The 21,775-nt window shown below is 39.3% G+C and overlaps 1 protein-coding gene across 9 annotated transcripts in view; it reads left to right on the top strand.

Moving 5' to 3' along the window:
* The window catches only part of ENOX1 (ecto-NOX disulfide-thiol exchanger 1), a 380,057-nt gene that overhangs the window by 67,777 nt on the left and 290,505 nt on the right, over positions 1–21,775 (top strand). For 8 of the 9 annotated variants that reach the window (XM_074912668.1, XM_074912637.1, XM_074912684.1 and 5 more), the window contains exon 2: positions 12,906–12,977. The exons of the other annotated variant lie outside the window; for it this stretch is intronic. The gene's annotated coding sequence lies outside the window, so the exon portion shown is untranslated. The remainder of the gene's footprint in view (positions 1–12,905; positions 12,978–21,775) is intronic. 9 annotated transcript variants of the gene reach the window in all.

Raw genomic sequence — 21,775 nt, 5'->3', positions numbered from 1 at the left:
TTGGCTTCCTAAAAGTAAGCACACTGAATGAATGACCCCCAAAACTTCTGATACCTAATGCTAAGTGTTACAGTGCATGATACTAAACTAGAGCCAAATTACTCTTAATAGAGAAAACTGTGACCTGCTGTGAAAGACAGCCTGAAATAAAGGGACTGAAAACAGGTCTGGCCCTCTGCAGCTGGTCTCCTTGGAATAGTCTTCCCCTTGGTCTTTCTTTCCAGCCTGCAGCTCTCAAGTTTAACCACAGATGCTATGAAAGCCTCACTGGAAGACATCCATGAGCAAAGATCCTTTCTTTCTGCCACCTCTGGAGCCTGGCTGCAACTTTGCTCCCCACACATTTCTGCAGGAATGGCCATCTCTCCTGCCCATCCTCGAGAAACTCCCTGTATTTGAACATACTCAATTGTTAAATCATCCCTCTCTCCAGACATTTCCACATAAGTGCAGAAACCTGCAGTGGGAAATTATGTAGCCTTCATGGCCACTGCCTGGCCACACATCTTCTAACAGCAAAGCAAAACTGGACAAAGAAATTAAGTAATTACTCTGCTGTAAAGCTGTGAAGGTATTTTCAGGTCATAGTATCTTTGATATATTGACAGTTCTTCTAACTGCTGGAAAAGCCATCCTTCAAGCTGAGTTTTTTGTAATCCTTACATGTGATTAGTTTTCAATGGTTGATTCTCACCAATTTAGTTAAAATGGAAATACAGTATTTCTTCTCAGTTTTTTTTTTTTTAATGTTTATTTCAACATTGTATATAAGTGAAAAATTGTAGCAAGGTTAGCTTTTGGTTACAGTATCATCATTAGAAAGAGTCATCTGCATTAAGTATAATACAACCAATTTCCTAGTGCTAATTTCCTAAAAATAATTAAAAAATATTCCTTCCACTTCTTCCTTGATCTGCCCCTCTGTGTGGGACTTGGAAAATGCTTTAATCACCTTTTCCATTCCTATGTCTCACCATACCCTGGTCTTGGTATTTGGTTTTCATTTTTTCTTTGCTTAGACATCAAGCTGAAAAGAAGCCCAAGGGCAGCACAGAGACTTTGTTGCTGGGTTTTCATACAGAGATCTGCCTAGGTTGCCTAGAAAAATGCAGAATAAAAGGAGTTCCTCACACCTTTAGGGCTTTCTGGTAGGTAGTGTCTTCTGCCTCATGGTCATTTTGGAGATGATAAAATGTTGCTTCATGTGCACCCCTTACCCATCTGCTCCCCTGCCTGTTGCCCCTGTCATGTACCCACACTCCTACCATCCATAGACCTGCTTCTTGATCCCCAGTGCCTTCCTGCTGGTTATCTTCTATATTTTACAGCATCTCAGGCTACTCTGAGCACCATCCTGCAGCAGTGTATGTCCAACCCCTTTGAACTGTAATGCGGCAGTCAATTTTTCTCTCGACATATGTTCAGACCAATTAAAAGCAGTGGGTTGCTTCTGCTAAGGCAACCTTGTTTTCAGGTGCAGATAGGCTGCAGGGACACAGCTGCCACTTTATTGCCTTGACTCTATCGCCAGGAGCGGGAATTAGCAGCTGTATCAGTTAAAGGGTAATTCATGTTTTATGTCTCGTCTTAAGAGAGGAGGAAAGATCTCAAATGTATAAGAATTTAGAAGGCTTGCACGTGGTAAAATTCTAATATTTGCTTTCTTTTATCTCCTTTGCTAAAGGAAAGAAGGTAGGAAAATAGTAGTTTGGGTTCTGATTTGGAAAATTCAGTGGAGAAGGGGAAGAAATCAGAGAGAAATTATGTGAATAATTCAGAATCAGTGGTGTAAGTTGTGAGCTATTGATCATTGCTTTGTTATGCAGACATAGATGTCCATTAATATTCCTTCTTTTGAAAAACAGAAATCTTGTCTGCTGTTGTATGCTTAATGGAGCTCTTGAAAAATAAAACCCATAATAAAAAATAAAACAAACCAAAAAAACCAATCAAAGAACCTCGATAGCATGCAGATCTATTTTTCAGATGATGATGTTCTTTGAAAATCTTTTTTAGAAAAGTTGTCCCCTGCTATACATCCTAAATATATTCTTTGAAATCTCAGACCTCTCCATGAAGTGTGTAGAAGGGGTTTTGTCAGCATTAGAGTGTGACTGTTGTGGGAAAAGTGGATGTGCAATGTGTTGTAGAAGGCTAATGTTACACTTGAAAGCACTTTCTTCAAAAAATGTATTTTTTAATAAGTATATATTGTTAAAACCATCTAATATTCTCTGGAGAGGGAAACCAAATCCACAACTAAATTGAATAGTCATTCTTTAAGAAGACTTCTGTCATTTGTGGCTTAAGTGTAACAGAAAACAGACAGCATATTAACACTGAGTTTCAGCAAGTTATTTTAGCTATAAAATGTAAAAGCCTCTTCAAAACTAAAGAGTAAACTATTGCACAGCTTTAAAAATGAGTATCATAACTTTAGAAAAACATTGTTACCCTACTTGTTGTAGATCAACATGTGGCAAGATTATTTCAGTGGAAATATGTGCCTACAGGCTATTTTTTTGTGTGTTTTGTTTAACACCAACGGGCATCTGAGATCAAGAAAGCTCAAACCAATTATGAGTAGCTGGTGCAGCAAAAATCATGATTGATACATTTACAACACAGAGTCGATTCTTCTGATAATTTTATTTTATTAAGGAGTGAGGCAAGGGGAAGAAGGGGACAACAGGGATATGACTTTGTAGCACCGACAATACAGTACTCTGACCACATACAGATGTTTCCTCCCTTAGTGCAATCAGTGCAAGACACACTGATTACAGTGTGCAGACCTCGAAGAAGAGACAGTTGTGTGGTTGTTGCTAAGCCTATTTCCTTCTTCCCTTTGGCTTATTGGATTATTTTATACAGTGGAATGATAGGAATTTAAAAATGAAAAAGTGCTGTTGAGTCATCTAGTCCATCTTGCCGCTAATGCAGGATTGTTCTCTGTGGATCTTTGTCCAGTTGGCTTTAGATGTGATTGGACTTCAGCCAATTTCATTTGGAAGATTATTCTACAATAGAATACACTTCATTATTAGGAATTTTTCCCTGTCAGCCTAAATTTTACTTTGCATAGTATAATCACATTACTCTTAGCTATAGTTTCCTGAAAATCCCTATTAAAAAAAAATCTTTAGTGTGTGTATTCTTCCAGAGCTTGTAGATAATTATCATATTTCTCTTTTAATAGTGGCTTTAGTCAAGCTATACATATTTAGTTATTTTAATATTTTCTCATAAATCAGTCTTCTTAGATTAATGATGACTTTTACTGCTGCTATCAGTGAGCCAAATCTCAGATTTTTCTATTTAAAATTCAACAAGAAAAGGCTGGACTGAGTAAAGACTTACATATTAGATCATGGTGTCATTGAAAACCCATCCTTTGAACCCCTGTTTGTGACTTCAGATCTGTCTGAATACCAGTTCTCCTGAGGCAGACTTCAGCAGTAAGATTTGTCTCGAATACCTTATCTACAGTGTAAGTACCTACATCAAAGCTACTCTCCCTAGATTCCTTTTATGATCATTGGACCCTATAGGTGAATGCAATTCATCTAAGCCATTTTAGATATACACATTAGGACGAGAGGAATTGAGCCCTAGAGGTACCTATTTCTCTCTCTCAATTAAGGGTAGCCCAAGGTGATGAGCTTAGATATTGACATCTTCAGTTAGTGAGACAAATCATGCCTAGGTGCTGAAGTCTTGGAGATCAATACAGAACAGCCGTGCTTGAGAGCCATCTGATTTACATTGATCAGTCACTCTGTCCTGGACCTCAGTCTTCCTTGGGTATTTAAATATAGGGTCTGTGGCTGTTCAGATGCCATGATTCAAGAAGTGAGAAGTCTTGGTGCTGTCCATGGCAATGCCACCACAGCTTGGAGACAGCAGTGGGGTGCTTTGGGACTCAGAGAAGCTTGATGCATTGTGTGTCCTGAGACCATTCCTAAAACATCTGAGTGGCATTGAATTCCACACAAAAGTATGATAATTACATTGCAAAGCAGGGGGGTGTGTGTAGATGAAATTGCCTTTTGCATAGACATAGAATCACAGAATCTCTCAAGTTGGAAGAGACCCATAAGGAACATGGAGTCCAACTCCCTGCTCCTCGCAGGACTACCTGAAACTAAACCATGTGACTAAGAGTGTCACCGAGACACTCCTTGAACTCTGACAGGCTTGGTGCTGTGATCACTTCCTTTGGGAGCCTGTTCCAGTTGGCGACCACCCTCTCAGTGAAGAACCTTTTCCTAATGTCTGATCTGAAGTGAGGCAAATACAGCATTTACCTAGAGAGTAGGAGGCCTAGACGCTGGATTCCTTGGTTTTCAAGTGTGTTTGGGCTAGAGGAAGTCTATGGTCAATATCTTTCCCTTTCCAAGGCCTCTAAAAAGATGACTTACATGACAAATGCCTACTGCTCTCCCCTCCTCTATTAGGTATTTGTTCTCCACTGACAGCTGAGTGCTCACAGTCCTCACTGCAGCCCTAGGCAGAAGCCTGCTCAGATGCAATTCTTGCCTCTTGGCTAGCCATAAGTTATAGTTTGCTCTCTATGCAGGTATAATAATTTCTGGTTTATACTAGAGTAACTAGGAAAAGAAATCAGTGTCTGCCTTTTGTTCATTAACAAAAAAATAAGTTAAATATATTTTCTCAGTGGATGGTTACCTTTTGTCAGACTTTCTGACAAAATACACTAAGCCTTTATTCCCTATAATTTGTATATAATATTTAGGAAAAAAAACTTTGTTCTAAATATCTTTGGAGGGCAAACACCAGGGAGGGAGGAGAGCTGTTGAAAATGAAGGATAATATCGACACAAGATAATATGTTTATTAATTAATCCAGAATTAATTTAGACTTAAAATTAAAAGAAATTTTTCAAACATCCCAAGAGGTGAAGTACTGGAATAAATTCCAAATGCACTAGTTGAGTAGAAAACCAAAATAACTTGAAGACAGTATTTGGTAAATTTAGGGAAGGTTTTGTGAGACTGCATAGAAGCATTTACAGAGGTTAAAAAAAAAAAGAGCAGCAATATGAAGTCATAGTGTTACTAAAGGGGCTAGAAAGGACACTGGCCACTGCTTACGTGTTTGCACTATCACCTGTTTTATGTTTAATCCAGCAGTTGGTGGATTCTGCTGTTTGCTGATAGATGCCAGAAGGCCCCAGTCTGAGAGGTCGGTGTAAATGTCTTGCTGTTGCCAGACCCTTGATTTTGGGGATGTCAGCTGCCTTCCCCAAAAACATTTGGGACATCAGTCTTGGTCTCTTGTTAGTAGTGTTAGGAAGGTATTGCGTGGTGTGCATGTGTCTCTGTGGTACAGATCCTATGTGGTCCTCGTGGAAAAAGCAAGATCAGGAAACTAGGCAAGACTCAGTTTGTCCTTCTGAGTAGTATATTCCTTCAATACTACAGCCCAAGCACTGTACCTAGACTTTTCCCAGCTGCAGCCTGTGCTGAAAGCTTGCCAGGCAACAGGGTTCTGCTCCTAATTCGCAGTAACTGGAACAAAATGCAGCTATCCTCATCATTCATAAAGACACACCATCCTTGCAGACTACAGGCCACAGCATACAATGCTTGATTTTGATGCTAGCAGACAGAGTACAGGGTTGTCTGTTGGGACACGTAACTTTGAAGCATCATCATACTGGAGATGAGAAGGACTTGGAGGAGTGTGCATTGGGCAGGTATTCTTAGCTACCTTTTCGTAACATTGTTCTGCTTTCCTAATATAGTTTTATCATCACTGTGGTGAACTAATTCTGTCACTAGCCTGTCTGCTAATAATACTTACCTTGATAAGATATTCCTTATTATTTCTGACTTTTCAGAGAATGACATCTTGGTGCCTGTTCTCCACTATTAGCAGGAGGCATGACTGACTGCTTAGAAAGGCTTCCTAGACTCCTCTCAAGTTGTTTGATCCTGCTCCTCTTCACAGCTCCAGCTTTCATATTTGCTTCTGAGACAATAGGGAACATTGGCCTTTCTTCTTGGTAATTCTTCAAATAATTTGAGCAAACACCTGTGAATTACAGCTGGCCCCTGTTACGATGGGTGTCTGTTACAAGTAGGACTTGATGGTCCTCGTGTTTCTTCTATGGTTTTATTTTTACTTACTTGTGATTTCTGAGACTGGATGTTACTCATGTCTAGTTCTGAATGATTTGTACTTTTATGCAGTATAATCTTCAGATGTGGTGGTGCTAGATGTTATTTCAGGACAACTGAATGTCATGGGCATGCTGAACTTACCCACGTTGCCCTGATAGATCTTACTATGAAAAATACGATCTATGTTCAACTCACTGGAATCCCTGTTTACATTCTTTGTGATTACTTGAACAGGGTTTTCCCAGTAGTTATTACTGTAGTTAAAAAATGGAAGGGTTAGAGATTTACTGCATCTGTTGCATTCAACTGCTTACCCAGTGTTTTACTGGGATGAAATAGTGCAGCTTAATGCTTCTGCCTTTCTTTTTTTTTTAAAAAAAAAACAACGACCAAAACTACCTTGTGGAGTTCCTATTCCAACCTCTAGTCTGCAGTGATGGCAGCGTGTTTCTGCATATCTCACACCCTCTGTAGAGATGAAGCAAAGTATCTTACAGGCTTCGCATTGTCAAACCAAAAGCAGTGGCTGTGTTGTGTGCCTCTTCTGCCTGTGTTGGGGCACGTGAAGACCCTTTCCCTTCAGAAGCGCCTGCCACAGTAAAGTTGCTCAATACTTTGTACTTTCACAGAAATATTTCAGGCTGGGTGTCTTTGTATCTTGGATGCTACTTTTGAGACAGACTATAGAACAGTCCTTTCTTGCATTTTCCCACAGGTCAGGGAAAGAGGGCATTTTCAGCCATTAGAAATTAGCTTTCTTTGAGTAGTAAAAGGTCTGCATTCTTACAAACCTTCTCATTTTTCTTTTTTCATCAAGGAACATGGGTTTATGCTAGCTTGCCAAGAAGCTAATCAAAGAAAGAATTTCACTTTCTAGTTTACTGTCAGGATAGTCCCAGAACCATTTGCTGTCATTGATTATGCTGCTGTCCATTATAGGTTCCTCTGTCTGTAACAGTGATGGGTGAATGCCCTCACTGCAGTGGGTGGCAGGAATCTGCTAGCGGGTAGGGATGTGGGACTGAGTGGACTGGTTCCACTTCCCACCTATTTGTTTTAAAGCACTGTGCCCTGACTTGAAACACTGATGTCCCCAATGGAAAAAAATAGCAGGTTAAAGAAAATATTTTATTGTGTTTTCACATAGCACACTCCATTGTGCACAGTGTGTGACTGTAATTTTGTCAATGATGGTGTGCAGGTTAATATATTTTATTGAAGCTGTTTTATTAGACTGAAACTGAAATCTGTATGGGAGGCTCCTTTTTCACCCTGAAATCTATTAGATGTTGCATCTTAAGGGAGCTGTAAGAAGACTGACTCCCAAGAATAGTAATTTCCTCCCTATTTCAGGGAAAAGTTAGAATGTTTGATTTTACTTACTATAATTAGTATATTTTCATATGGGTTCAGGAGATAAGAGAGGAGGTGTTAGATGGAGCTTCCTTAATTTGCCTTTATTAACTACATCAACTGTGAATCTGTTGGCCTTGATGTACAGTCAAAAGGGGATACATTTTCTGTACTTGTGGATTTATGTTAAAAAGAACAGATTTAAAATAGGGATGATAATGATGGAGCCTGAGTGACTTACTTTGAGAAATGAGGCATAATAAAGAAAGGCTTGGCATGTTCATTTATTCCCAGATTTCAGTCTTTGCCTGAATGTGAATCTGGAGAACCCACCATCTTGCAAATTTGAATTAAAAAAAAAAAAAAAAAAGCAAAAATGAGAACAGTCTACTTTGTTAAATATTGCTAACTGGCATCTAGAAGTGATAGGAAGTGTTACAGATATCACCCCTTAATTGTCAGTGATACCCAATTTTAGAAAAATGTTATAAGCACTCTAATGTATATTCATTTGCAGAGAAATAAAAACATTTTCCACAGTGCTTGGCACATACTGAATTTTCAGTCTAACAGAATGGAAGGAATTTTACAAGTTAATGCCTTTAAAATGAGGACATCACAATACATTTCTGACATAGTGTTTCAACCTGAACTCTCCTATTTTATAGTTTAGTTAATTCTCAATGCAGAAACTGCAGTCCCGTTATGCAGATATTTGAGAATCCTGCACCAGGGAGTGCCCAACTTAGTCATTTTGCCTAAGGTACTGAGCAAAACTTGTGTCTAGCTTTGACAGTAACAGCAATTACTTGTGTAGTAATGTGAAACATATAACGGATGATATAAAATAAGAGTTGAAACTGTTTATCTATTAGACTGCTACATCAGGGATTCTTCTCCTAGCATACTGTAACCAAGAACTACCCATGAAAGTGTTACTTAGGGAGTGTTTGTTTTCCTTTTGCAGTCCCAGCATGAGAATTCCTTTGATTTCCTATGAAAACCTGAATTGTGTAGAATGGGATGGACACCCTCCAGCTGGAGAGTTGTAGGCCTAATAAAGAGTATGTAAAAGAACTGGCAAACTGCACTCAGGACATTGTCCATCGCAGACTCCAGAGCAATGTGACTGGGAACATGAAGAAGCCAATTTGTTTTCTGTATCCATAGTCTGTGGATGACTGGGGGTGCTGAAGGTTTAAGAAAGCGGTGGAAAATAATAAACTATCAAGAATCAGTTTTATGTTAGTACACATGATGGTCTGAGGACTTTTTTTCAAAGGGTGAGTAGCACCTCTACTAAAAAATAGAGTGCAGAAACACTGATATAATCCATCTCAGCCCCAAGGCATCACTAGCTGTACTTAGGCTTCTCTGACAGATATTTTCAGAGAAAAAAAGGTCTTTAAAAGGACATAATCATGATACTTCACAGTCCTCTCTCTTTTTCCACACCTGCCCAGCCTAAATACTAAAGCTAAGATCCAGAAACTCTGAACCTTCTAGTTTCTGATGCACTTACTATGTCGTGGTTTTTTCCAAGTAAAACATTACAGTTCTATTTATTTTTCCATAAATTCATAAAGGGTGATTGTGGATTTTAGCTTCTTTGAGAAAACACTGAAAATACTTTTTTTGGTTGTTTTTTTAGGTAAGTTGATGAAAAGAACTTTCAGTTGTCAGGGGGAAAAAAGCTCTAGAAAATGTTGGGTTTTTTCATCGAAAATCATTTTCGCTCATAAGCCATTCTTTCCTTATCTTGATGAAAAGAAAATGATCAGATCTCTAGATCAATAATGTTGTAAACAGCAACAGCAGTGATCATCCTGGATGCATGTTGTTTTCTGATATGCTTTCGTATCTGAGCAGCTCCTCATGCTGTAAATATCAGCCTGACTTCCACTCAGGCTTCAACCTCACATCAAGCAATGGCAATAAAAATAGGAGCTGTTTAAATGCAGCAAGGCTTGGAAATAACAATTTTTTAAAAATGCCAGCATGTCAAAACATTGAAAGAAAATATTGAAGTGTACCAGTGTGCTTCCAGTTTGTCTGTTGCTGAATGCTTTTTCTATTGAATAATCACATCTTCTAGGGTCTGAAGCAGTGGTTCATTGTATGTAATGCGCTGCTGTCATGCCACAAGGCATTAAAAAGAAATAGATTGAAATTATCTGGAGGAAATCAAATCACTTTATTTCTAAGACAAATTAGATTGATCTATCTTACCATTCTACATAGATTTCATAAGCACATTACTTGTTGAAGTGGTATCAGGCATTTTATATATTATAGTAATTTGCATACGTTCATTAAGCTGTGCTTTGTAAAGCTTTCTGACAGGGGCATTTGATGAATCCTTTCGTGAACCGCATTGTTTCTTTACACAGAGCAATCTGTTAAATCATGCCTTTGTCCTTCAGTTTGTCAGAATCAGTAAATGAAGCAGATGTTAATAACTGTGGGAGGGTTTGGGGTTTTTTCGGTGTTTGCAGAATATGGGATAACTGTGAAGGGCATGATGTGTTCATAAAAGCGACAGCTGGTGTTATTAAAGATAGAAAGTGTGCTACAAGTAAAAACTTTCCTTGTCATCTTTTAGCAACTCTATGAAGTTTTTTGGAACAGTCAGATGGGTGGTCATTTCTAAATTAAACACCGCTAATGTTATGCACAGCAAATCGTGTGCTTATACTTACATACAATTGATCTTATATTTGGCTGCAAACGTTCTGTCACAGAGTTATCTCAGCCATGCAATAATTCATAATGTTTCTCTATAAATATGTCCCAAGAAATTCTCAGGTCAACAATCCCTTGAGATGTGTCTTTGAGCAATATCATTTCATGCGTTATTGCATTAGTAGAATTTTACACCCGGTTGGTGTTTTGAAGGTTACCTTTATGGCACAAGTTTTGCTGGACCTGACAGTCTCGGAAATCTACTACCTGTCGTGAAGGTCACTTGGCTGAAGATGTTACAGCTAGAGAACAGCATGCATTTAGGTGGTTAACGTGCTTCAGCTGATAGGTGGTAACTCCTATCAGGGTGTGGTAACATGAGTGTTTGTAGTCATCTGTAGAGGCCTTGCAAGTGAAGATAAAATGGGAAGCCATAAAAGCGGGTAAGAGATGAGTGGAATAAGTAAGAGGGGAAAGCACAGCCTAGGGAGTGCCTCAAGAGGGTGGTGCAGGTGCTGATCTCCTCGCTGTGGTGACCAGTGACATGACACAAGAAAATGGAATGAAGTTGCGCTAGAGGAAGTTCAGATTGGACATTAGGAAATGGTTCTTCACTGAGAGGGTAGTGGGCAACTGGAACAGGCTCCCCAGCAAGCTTGTCAGAGTTCAGAGAGCATCTGGGTGATGCTCTTGGTCATATGGTTTAGTTTTAGGTAGTCCTGCAAGAAGCAGGGAGTTGGACTCGATGATCCTTATTGGTCTCTTCCAACTCGAGATATTCTGTGATTCTATGATTCTGTGTGGAAAAGGTGTTACAAGGTTAACTGATGAAGAAGAACATGCAGAAAAAATGGAGGACATTACTGTAGAAAATAAAGGATAAATTTTGGACAGCCTCTGAATTTGCAGTGTTTTATTGGTATTACCTAGTAAATAGCTCCCACTCTGTTTAGAGGTGATATCTGGCTGATTTGCACATTAACTTGAATGAGATTCTCTTTGTGATTTCTTTCTGCCTTATTGTGCAAACTTCTACTGGGGAACTGAGTAGGAGATGCAAAGGGCAGAGATGTAGTGGTGTTACTTGTGCTCCTGTGTGGGCATCTGAGCCTGACATCTGCAGTTGACATCAACAGCAGGAATGGCAACATGGTTAATGGAATAAATAATCCCAGAAGTTGTCATGTTTATAGACATTGCCTGAAAATTGTAGAGAAGACCAGTGAGGGATTTCTGTAGTTGTTGTTCTTGCACATGAAAGTAGGCAGCAGCTACAAATCAATGAACTGTTGCCTTTGTAAGAAGAATAGGCAGAATCTTTCATGGAACTGCTGGATAAAAATTTCTACTGTTTCTGTTTCTCAGAGCGACCCTTATATTTCGCTCTGATTATCTTGCAAAAAAATGAGCAGTGAAATAATTATCCACGCTGATACTTAGATTTTGTCTCTCTGCTTGAAAATTACCAGCTCACAGAAGGGAACAGAGGGAGACTAGGACTCCTTTGGTGGGCTGAGCCTTTGGAGAAAAAATTGCCTACTCTTCAGCTGGAGAACATGGGTGGTCCCAGCCAGGTGACCGTTGATGCATAGTGGGTATAGGCAGTTCTGTAACTGATTTGTCTCAACTCTGCGTTGGTGATTCACTTAGCCTGCACTGGGAATCATGTGATGGGTACCAGTAGTGCAGATGCAGGCAAAAGCTCAGGCAAAATTGTGGGGAAATGAAAAAGACAAGACTTTTTCTAATGCGGACTCTTAATTCTTTTCTTCTAAGAGCTGTGGCAGTGTGGCAGCACTGTGTGAAACAGTGTTTTCCGATGCAGAATTCAAAGATGCTAATGGTGCCACAGAAATACTCAGTACAGCATGTACTCATGATGGTGAAGCTCATGTGGTCATCTCAGAAGTCATTGTCCAGAACAGAGGTTGGACCGAGTTCATGTGGACACATGAACTATTTTTTCCTCTTTTTCTTCCCTCCTTTGTCTCTTTCCTTGGTCTGCTGAGCCTGTTTCTTTCTCCTGATGCATTCTCCTCCTCTTTTTTGCTTTCTTAAGCACATTAGACTTACCAATTGCATTATTCTCAGGGTCACTGTGCAAGAATCACCAGGAAAATTTACACTCTGGGACTAACTGTGATTAGGTGTTACACATATGCTTACAAAAATATACATCTAGAATTTCACACCTGTAGCAGAACTGACATGTTCAGCATTTTTGGACAACAAAGAGGTAATACACATAGTGATATCCATGATTTTTATGTGGTTTCCCTATTCGTGCCACTGTCTTGCTGCAAACTAAAAGCAGACTATTGCTTCAGTATACATAGGGATGCTTGTGGTTTCCTAAATCATTTATATTTTCTGGTATGCCACTGGCAATTTTACATATTCAATATGTTGGTTTTGTTCTTTCATTACAAGCAAAATTGCTATTTGAAAATTTGGTGTGTTTTCAGAGTTTTTTACTAGTTTTGAATTCATATGTAGAAGATGCCCAAGAATCTATACAATATTATATATCTTAAATCTAATACCCTAAAAATGATCATATCATTATTATTATCACCCACAACATATCTCAGGTGATTCACAACTTTAGAAAAACTAGCTCATAAACTCATTTATAAATAGTAACTTTGCACAATAATTTATTTTATATCCTTAAGCCATATACTTTTAATGATGTTTAAAAATATATATTATCTCCTTTTCAGATCTTGGACTCTGAATTTGAGGCAATTCTTGGGTTATATGCTTGAAACTTGGAAAGTATCTTCAATAAATAGGTATGTGTAATGGATACGTTCATATTTTGTGTTGGATGATTTGGAGTGGGTGTGAGTTTTGTTGACAGTTTATTGCTGAACTTCTTAAAGCTCTTGATAAATCTCAGCTGCCATGAATGGGACAGTATGATGGATATTTGCTTGCTGAATTTTCAGTAGCACATGTGGTATTTGTGTGGCAGAAATCGGGAAGGATGTGATTCTCACAGTTACTCAGGGAGAAATGTGTAGCCAAACTTACAAATTTAACTTCAGCATGAACAAAAAGATGAGTCTCCATGAGCAAGTAAGAAGTTTTGAAGGTAAAATCGGTGAGTCGGAAAAAGTAGTTCTACTCTTGATCCCCACCCCCTACTTGAGGCTGTGCTTTAACTGTCTTTTTGTCTGTGTTTCCTTTGGTTTTCTTTGCAACTGTTAAAGGTAGTAAAGGTATGAATGTGACTAAAAACTGGGAAGAAAATGGCCATAAAGGTCAAAATCTTGGATACACTGAAGGTCCTGGAAATTTTCTCCAGTATTTCAGTGAAGCTACTGTCTCACTTGGAACATTTACAGAAAATACACAGGCAGTTCCAGAAATACATTCTCGCGTATAACGAAGCAATTTTTAGGTGATTTCTTTTTTAAAAGTCAGGTCACACTTCATGATGCTTGAAACTCTGCTGAGTTCCTACCAATGGAGAAAGAGAAGCGAAAAGATTTTGAAGGTTTTATTCTTTCTAAAAAGTTTATGGACCTAGACAATCCTTTGAGTCTCAGCTCTAAAGAGGAAATGTTTTCTTGAGTTCATGGATGTAACAATTGAACTTACCTTGATCCGTATGAGAAACTTTGAAGAGACTTACAATGGGGGAGAGGTTGATTTCTTCTTCTAAAATCCAGGACCATTTTTTGATATAGAGGACCCCTGCACAAAAATGTTTTTTTGCAGTAAATTGTTTGTTCTGTAAAAATTAGAATGCAAAATATTTTCATAGTGTGCTTCACCTATTGTTTCGCAAAAGCTGCAGAGGAACCGTTGTCTCCATTTTATGTATGGGGTAAGGTACCTGCCTGGATCACTTAATGTATGATTGTCCTACTACTGGATCTCCTGGTTGTTCACACAGTGAACTGTGTCTGGGCCTGTAAGAGGATTCTATGTTTTTTACACAGTGAACTGTGTCTGGGCCTGTAAGAGGATTCTATGTCTAACGGTGATTTCAGAATTTGTGTAAAAGATCTTATAATGTAATCTGATGTTTCCTTAATATTTCTCATATCTATGGATGTGTCTTCACTTCAACTATTCCCTCTTTGTGGTGCATTTCTTCAGTCTCATTTGTTCTGCTTTGTTTTCTCCTTTATTTTTCTTTCCCATGTTTTTTGCCTTTTCCTCCTCTTTTTAATTCATTTTCAGTCTCTGGAGATTGGCAGCAGTGGGATCTTACAAAGGAGGAGCTTCTGAAAAAAATTGTAGCAGAATGAGCTTCCCTTTTACTGCCTCTCTAGAGAGCCTGCTGTAAAAGGCAACTTGCTGTCATTCCTGTAAATTTTCTTTTGCAGCCAGCTCTGTTGGGTGTCCCCTTTGTGCCCTGTGAACATCTGTGTTGCAGCTTATGTCTGAACTGAACTGGAGAACAAATGTTTGAACCTGCTTCTTATTTCGAGCAGGAAGCTGCTGCTATTAGTAGGTCATGTGGCCTCGGTTCACCTGCAACTTCTAATCCCCATCTGGGAGCAAACCAGCCGTCTGTCCTCTCCCCTCCCGCCATCCATGCCCTTGTCCGTGGGGTAGCATGTTTTTCTGCTTTCCTCAAGACACTGCCCAATGCCTGTCAGTTGTCAGCGTTCATTTTCTCTCTGAATTTTTCCCAAGACATCATGCAGAAAGGAAGAAAGGAGGACTGTAGGACTTTTATGACATAACTTGCTTTCCGTTGCTCCTGGAAACTTCTCCCTGCATGCACACAGTCATGCAGCCATCACCCAGTAGCACCACCCTTCTACATAAGGAAGAAAACTTAAAGCCCTGAAGTATTCAGGCTCAGTGTATGCTGGTGCAGAAGAGGAAACCCATACCCCAGCCTGTGCACAGGATTCCAGGAAAAGGTGACAGTGTTCCTGTCCTGGTTTTGGACATAGCACAGGACAGCCCATTGAGCATAAGTTGTGAACTTAACATCAAACAGACTTGCTTTAACCAACTTTTTACTTTAAAAGAGAAAAAAAGGGTGAAGAAAAAGCAGCAGCACTGCCCTGTTTGCAAAAGCGCTATCCCATTTTGAGCGTGCTCAGCAATGTTTGAAAAGCGTAGGTGATGAACTGCAGTCTTTGTGACATATGTGTGCCTCTGAGAGAAAACCGAAATCTGTTGTGTCAAGTTGGCTTTGGCTTATGCTTGAAGGGTTGTTGTGATGAGCCTGGAAGGTGTGGAAACTTCTGTGAAAGATCAGGTGTGATATCAGAGAACGACTGTAACCCGGGGGAGGAAGCTGGAGGATTTGAGGTCAGTCTAAATCGGCAGCCATCAGCTGAGAAAGGAGCATGGCTGATTTAGCAAGAGTGTGCACCAATTCAGCAACTTTCCTCAATGTTTGGGTTGGAAAGACTCAGAAATAGCAAATCTTCCCGGCTGACGTTAGCTTAAATGGCTACTGGGCAACCTTGTTTTCTTTCCCTTTCATTAAATGAGCTCACTTTTGGCAGAAATATATTTGAATTTCAGAGCTTCCCAAGACAGGTTAGAAAAAATTGGCCCCTTTCTTTCCAAAACTAACCGTCAAGGCAGTCCCAATGCACCCCAGATGTCTATGCATGTGAATCTTGCGCAGGCAGTGGTCTCCCTTGTTTGTTCATGTACGCACTTGTTATGGAGGGAAGGGTTGGTCTAGCTGATTGTATGATTGGGAGTGCTAAACAGCTAAAACTTCTAAACAAAAAAATCTGGTCCTCTTTAAACGTTGGCGGACAGATATCTGTCTTCCATCTGTGGCAGCCTATGCCGAACAGCAGAAGAACTGCAAGGTTTGTATTCTGAAACCTCAGAGAAATAACTGACACGCTCCAACTTATTTTTTTTTAAACTACATGCAAATCTGAGATATTAAACACAGAAAGTGATGTTGAATAGTGACAAGCAGGCAGAGGCTGGGAAATTCAGCTGGAAAGGTTGTGCCTCTGCCGTCTATACAGCAAAGCTCCCGTGCTGGGCATGGAGTCCTTCAGCACTGCTGCACAGGCATTGCTGTCAGTTGCCACCGTGCAGCGGTTGCCCACTGGGCAGGCGGTCCTCTGGCTGTCCCCTGCAGCTGGGTCACACAAGGTGTTGCACGGCCTGATGTAATGGGGTGGAAGGTGGCTGGTAGAATTGCAGGTGTGTACAACTCACAGAGCCCTCCGAAGGTACAGGGTGGCTGTTTTCCTCCCCTTACAACCAGAAAGGTTCTGTGCCACAGCAGATAGTGCCAGGTTTGAGTGGCTGTTTCCTCAAAGAGCTCCTTGCTGGAGTACTTGAGCAAGAGAGCTCCATTCAGAGGAAAGGGGAACGTGGATGAAACAGCGGGCTGTAACTGCTGTGTTTGCTCCTCGGGGCCATGGCCCGCAGGGAGGGGAGTTGGAGCAGCCTTGAGGCCGCTCCAGCAAAAAGCTGAGGTTGCAACAGCCCTAGGCTAGCCCTGAGCCAGGAGTTACATACCGATGTTTTGTCTGTTCTTGTTCTTACTTGAGGCTTCATCCAAAAAGGACTGTGTTGCTCTCGGTGAGCTTTGGATCAGCCCCACGGAGCAGCTGAGAAATAAAGCAGGACTCTGCACCAGCTTGTATCGACTGGGCAGTAACAATTTGGTTTGCTTAGAGAAGGTGTCAGCTTTTAGCAGTTCTCTGTTCATTTTTAATTTGCTTCCCCATCTAGGCACTGCGCTGTATTTACTAATGTGAATCTCTGCTGTGGTGTCCCTTCTATTTATCAAAGTTATGCAAGGAAGTTACATGTTAAAACTGTTTCCTTTTTCTGAATTGGCTTGGCATTGCAACCGTTTGTCTCCCTTTGCAGTGCTAGAGAAATGTGTGTTTACAGTAGGTGATTACAAGGACGGCACTTTGGTACCTGGGAACCTGGGAACAATGACTTCTGATTTACTGGAATGGTCATGGCTGAGTCACATGCTAAAGGTGCTGTATGTTACCAAGTAACACGCGGTGCTATTCACTGAGGATGTTAGTAACGTGTTACACAAGTGTCAGGCTTAAAAATTAAAGCACTAATAAGCATCCTTGAAATAGCTGTGTTTAAGATTGGTTACTGTTTATAACACCAGTAGTTCTGAACACAAATTTAATTCCAAATGCAAGAAAATGAAGGAAAATGAAGGCAGTCTTTCTGCTAAAATGGTTTAATGACTTCGGGTATTTAAGAAAGCGACAGTCACCTTATGGTGTGAGTATATTTTGTGTACCTTACAGTGCTCACCTAACTGGCTGTCACCTGCAGGAATCATTTCTGTAGACCTCCTGAACCTTCCTTGCAGAGTTGCTGCCTGTCACTATATGCCACGCATGCAGGGGGTGAAGGGGTAAATGTCCGAGTGGGCTTTCTAATATGAACAATCAAGAAACCAGTGCCATCACTGAAGAAGCGGATATGATCTGCTGTTGATTCTGTTACGCTTTTTTACTTGAGGAAAATGTTTCCGAATTGGAGAGGCAGGTGCACACTCATGTGTGGTGCCTTCTGTATAGATACTAATCACTCCTTCTGCTTCCCGTCCTCGTGCATCCCAGCAATGCGTATAGCTATTCACTGCGCGATGATTTGGCCTGTGATCCTACCCATGCATGAAGTGTGTGGTAGCCAAATGTAGCAACACAGGAATGAAGTATCATTATTTTGTCAAGACAAGATACCCAGCAGAGAGTATCATAAATTGGTCCCAGGAGGACAGACCTAGAATATAAACTGTAGCGCTTTGAATATATGTATGTTATAATTGTATTAAAAGCTTTGCAGCAATTTGTATTGTATTACAGCTGACAAATTATTTTACCTCCTAGTAACTAACTAATGTAAATAGTGTTGATATTTTTCTTTTCCATATTTATAATTACATTAATTGCTTCGCGTATTAATAACAAACAGTTAAATGTCAGAGCCCAAGCTGTAGCTGCCAGTAATCCACAAGCAATTTGTTTGCATATTCAAAATATGAAACTAAAGAGTAATTGCGCTTTTTGCAAGCGTATATCTTCACAGCTTAAATTTTACATAATAAAGCCCACTGTGTTACCTAAATATTGTCATGTTCAATATCAAATCTGGTGCTAACAGAATGTCTTTTGGAAATTATGAGAAACTTTATGCTAAAAGATCAGAAGACATCTGATAAAAAATAAATGAATAGTTCACATTAGCTAGGAATTTTCACTTATTTCCAAATAAAGCTAAACTTCGAAAAAGATGTTTCCTGCCTTTGAAAATAGCCTTTTTCAGAAGCCAGAACTGGAAGATCCACATGCAGTGCAATTTTTGTTTTTGTAATGTGATTCAATTGGGCTAGCAGAGTGTCGCAAAGAAGCATTCAAGGATTGACTAAATTTTTCAATGGGAGCTATTTTTTTTTTAAATTTCCAGAGGAGTAATCTTTCTGCACTCGCATTTTGCAGACTTTAGTATTTTTATTCTTAGAGACAAAGAAAATTGAGATTTTAGCATAAATCTGGCTAAAACTTCGGTTGAAGCAAGCCTCCTCTTTAGCTTTCTCATTTCTTTCATTTTTGTTTTCTGTGTAATTATGGTGCTTTCTTTGTGTTGAACTCCTTGTTGGAGGCCAGCATTTAATACAGCTGATGGTTTTGAAAATTTGCAAACCACTGGTATTTGTGAGGGCTGCAGAGTAAAGAGTCAACTCCAACTTAATATTGCAGGTGTATTGCTGAACTATCTGGGGAAGAGCAAAGGTTGATTAAATTCACAAAATAAAGTGATTCATAGTTTTCTAAATATGTCACTCAACCTAAAATTAACTCAGTTATTTACCAGTCACACACATGCTAATGAATCCCGACAATCTCAATTGACCTGCTGCGATGAAATTCAGTGTCATCTAATATTATTTCCTCTGTATTTTCCATAAAAGGAAAGAGTGATTGTAGCATTTATCACATGCAAAGGAAAAATGCTCAGGGATTTTAATATTTTTTTAATACCTGCAATTCCAGGATACTAGTAAACTAGTTACATTTAATTAGTAAGGCTATAAAAGAGGCACTTCTTTTGTGAGTGTCTCTTAAAGTTTAATCCCCCCAAGATTTCATATGTGATAGTGATGAAAGTGGCTGCTTCTAAGTCATCATCAGTGATATTTGAGAAATAAAGTTGAAGATACCTTTTAATGCAACATGTGACAAAATTATAAAGACATTAGGGTAATACAGTAAATATGATTTATTATTATTTCTAAAGTTAGAATCACCTTGGAATGGCATTTTTTTAGCAGTGTGTTCCTAGTAGCTATAAGATATATGTAAGAAATCTGTAAGTTTTGCAAAGTCTTAAATGTCTTTATATCCCTGCTAAATACAGAAATATATTATTTAAATAAAAATGTGGTTATCTTGCATTTGTACTTTAGTTATGGGTAAATGTCCAAAAGGCTGCCCTGGATTATGAAATAGTATCTCTCTTTCAAAGGTTTCTCCCCCAAAGCTTTACAAAATCCAGATGAAAATCAACATTGATCTATAAAATTGACATCACTGTAGCATCAACATGGTTAGGACACAACAGCTGAAAAGATTTCTGGCCTAGGGTTATTTCTGTCCTGAAAATGGAGATAAATAAAGATATATATATATATATATATATATATAATATTTAAAGCTGCTGGGCAATGGCAGTCTGTTTGCAGGCAGCTGCATGTTCAGCCTTTTTTGGCTGGAATGGTTAAGTGGCTAATTAAGTGGACAAGTCAGGTCTCAGCATGCCCTTGGGGAGAGGACTGCTGTGCCTCAGCTTCCCATGAAAGTTTTGGCAGAGATGGGCTTGAAGCTGCAGCAATCTCATTGTGAGATGTGGTGTTGAGTATGAGATGGGCTTGCTAGAACCCATTTTACTGGATTTTACTCAGTGGCTGCCATCCAAACAGAAACATAAAAAGTTAAAACAACCCTGAAATTTTGAAAACTGAAATTAAGACATCACATTCAGTAGCATTTCTTTCCAGCTTTTCCCAAATTGTTATTGAATTTGTTTACATGGTTGGTTGTTTAGTTTTTTGTGTTTTTTTTTTTTCTTTTCTTAATCGTTTCCACGTTTTTCTTACCTGATTCATTCAGTGACATCAGCTATAGTGACCAAACAGTTGTTTCCATGGTGACAAGTTGCAGTCTTAGAAGCATCCTTCTATGATTCAGGTAAGAGAAACAGATCAGCTAAAAATGGAGAAAGTTTGCTTGCAAAAATAAACCAGAAATATTTGGTAAAAGTTTGCAGGAAAGTGTCTTGGAAGTCTAAAACTTATGCCAGCACGGCTAGTTTCATAGTGAAGCAGAAACAGTTCTGTCCACATCTGATAACAGCAACCAGCTGGAGAACATTTCAAATAGATAAAGAACTCTGTAATAAGAGTGAACAAATTTAACTGCAATTAAAAAAAAAAAAAAGCATCTTGCTCATCCTCTAAACTATGCCAACTAGCATCACAGCACATTGTGATTAAGGTCTGTCTCCTTAATAACTTGCATCTTAAAAGGATCTTGAGTACTTCTGTTATGTCACAGATCCAGTTCCAATTCCATACTGTTGTGAGCCAGGGGCTCAACCAATGAAGATGATGAAGTTGCATCAGGCTTATGTAAATGCAGGTGAAATCTGACTTGCATTCAGTATATGTAGCAAGGAAGATATGTCCAAATTTAGCAGGCTCCAGATGATACTGTTTTATGGTATACTGTATCATCATGGATTTAAATATTATTTGGGGTACATGCTAATAATTTCAAAAAGACCCTTGATGTGTGCAGTGACAATAAGAATAAATTCCACTGCTGTCATGACAGCTCTCACTGGGAATATTGTGCCTTGCCTGGGCTCAGACGTTATTTCCAATAAGTATGGAAATAATGGCTCACAGTGCTGCAAAGTGTTAGGAGATCTCAAGGGAAATCTCATCAGATTATGTGATAGGTTCGAAATTAATCCATGTCCCCACTGTATTTACACAATACACAATTGTCTCTCTGATGGCTTATAAGGAAAGGTAAATGCTACCGTCCTAAATCATCGAGGGGACTTGCTGCAATACATTCTCGTGGTAGAGACTACATTTCTCTCTGAGTTGATATAGGCAACTCAGAAAATTATTATATAACTTTCCTACACTGCAGACATATTGTTGTCTGGTTTGTAACCTCATTATGCCACATCATCATCTTTCTTGCAGTTCTCCTTGCCGACAGTTCAGCAGACATTAATTTTTACATTATCCTTTTGAAAATCTGGAAGGGAAAAAATTGTTGAGAACTTCTTGCTTCTAGCATGGATATGACCCAGCTATAGATCCATTCATCCACCTGTCATTCCTAGATTGCTCTTCGGTGAAGGCTTCTTTACAGCACTGTTCTCGCCTCTTTGCAATCTGGTTTGGGATTCTGCCAGGCTTTGCCTCTTCAGGTGTGCAGAACTGCATTAAGTTAGGCCAAAACTGTCTTCTCATCATCTTTCCCCAAGGAGCAAGGGTTTATCATCCATGGAAGAATGTACACTTCACTACACTTCTAAGTAGTGAATATCTCGAGAAGCATATGACAAACTTGCCAGCCCG

Source organism: Athene noctua, chromosome 1, assembly GCF_965140245.1.
Source record: "Athene noctua chromosome 1, bAthNoc1.hap1.1, whole genome shotgun sequence".
Classification (NCBI taxonomy): domain Eukaryota; kingdom Metazoa; phylum Chordata; class Aves; order Strigiformes; family Strigidae; genus Athene; species Athene noctua.
This window is presented reverse-complemented; position numbering and strand designations above follow the sequence as displayed.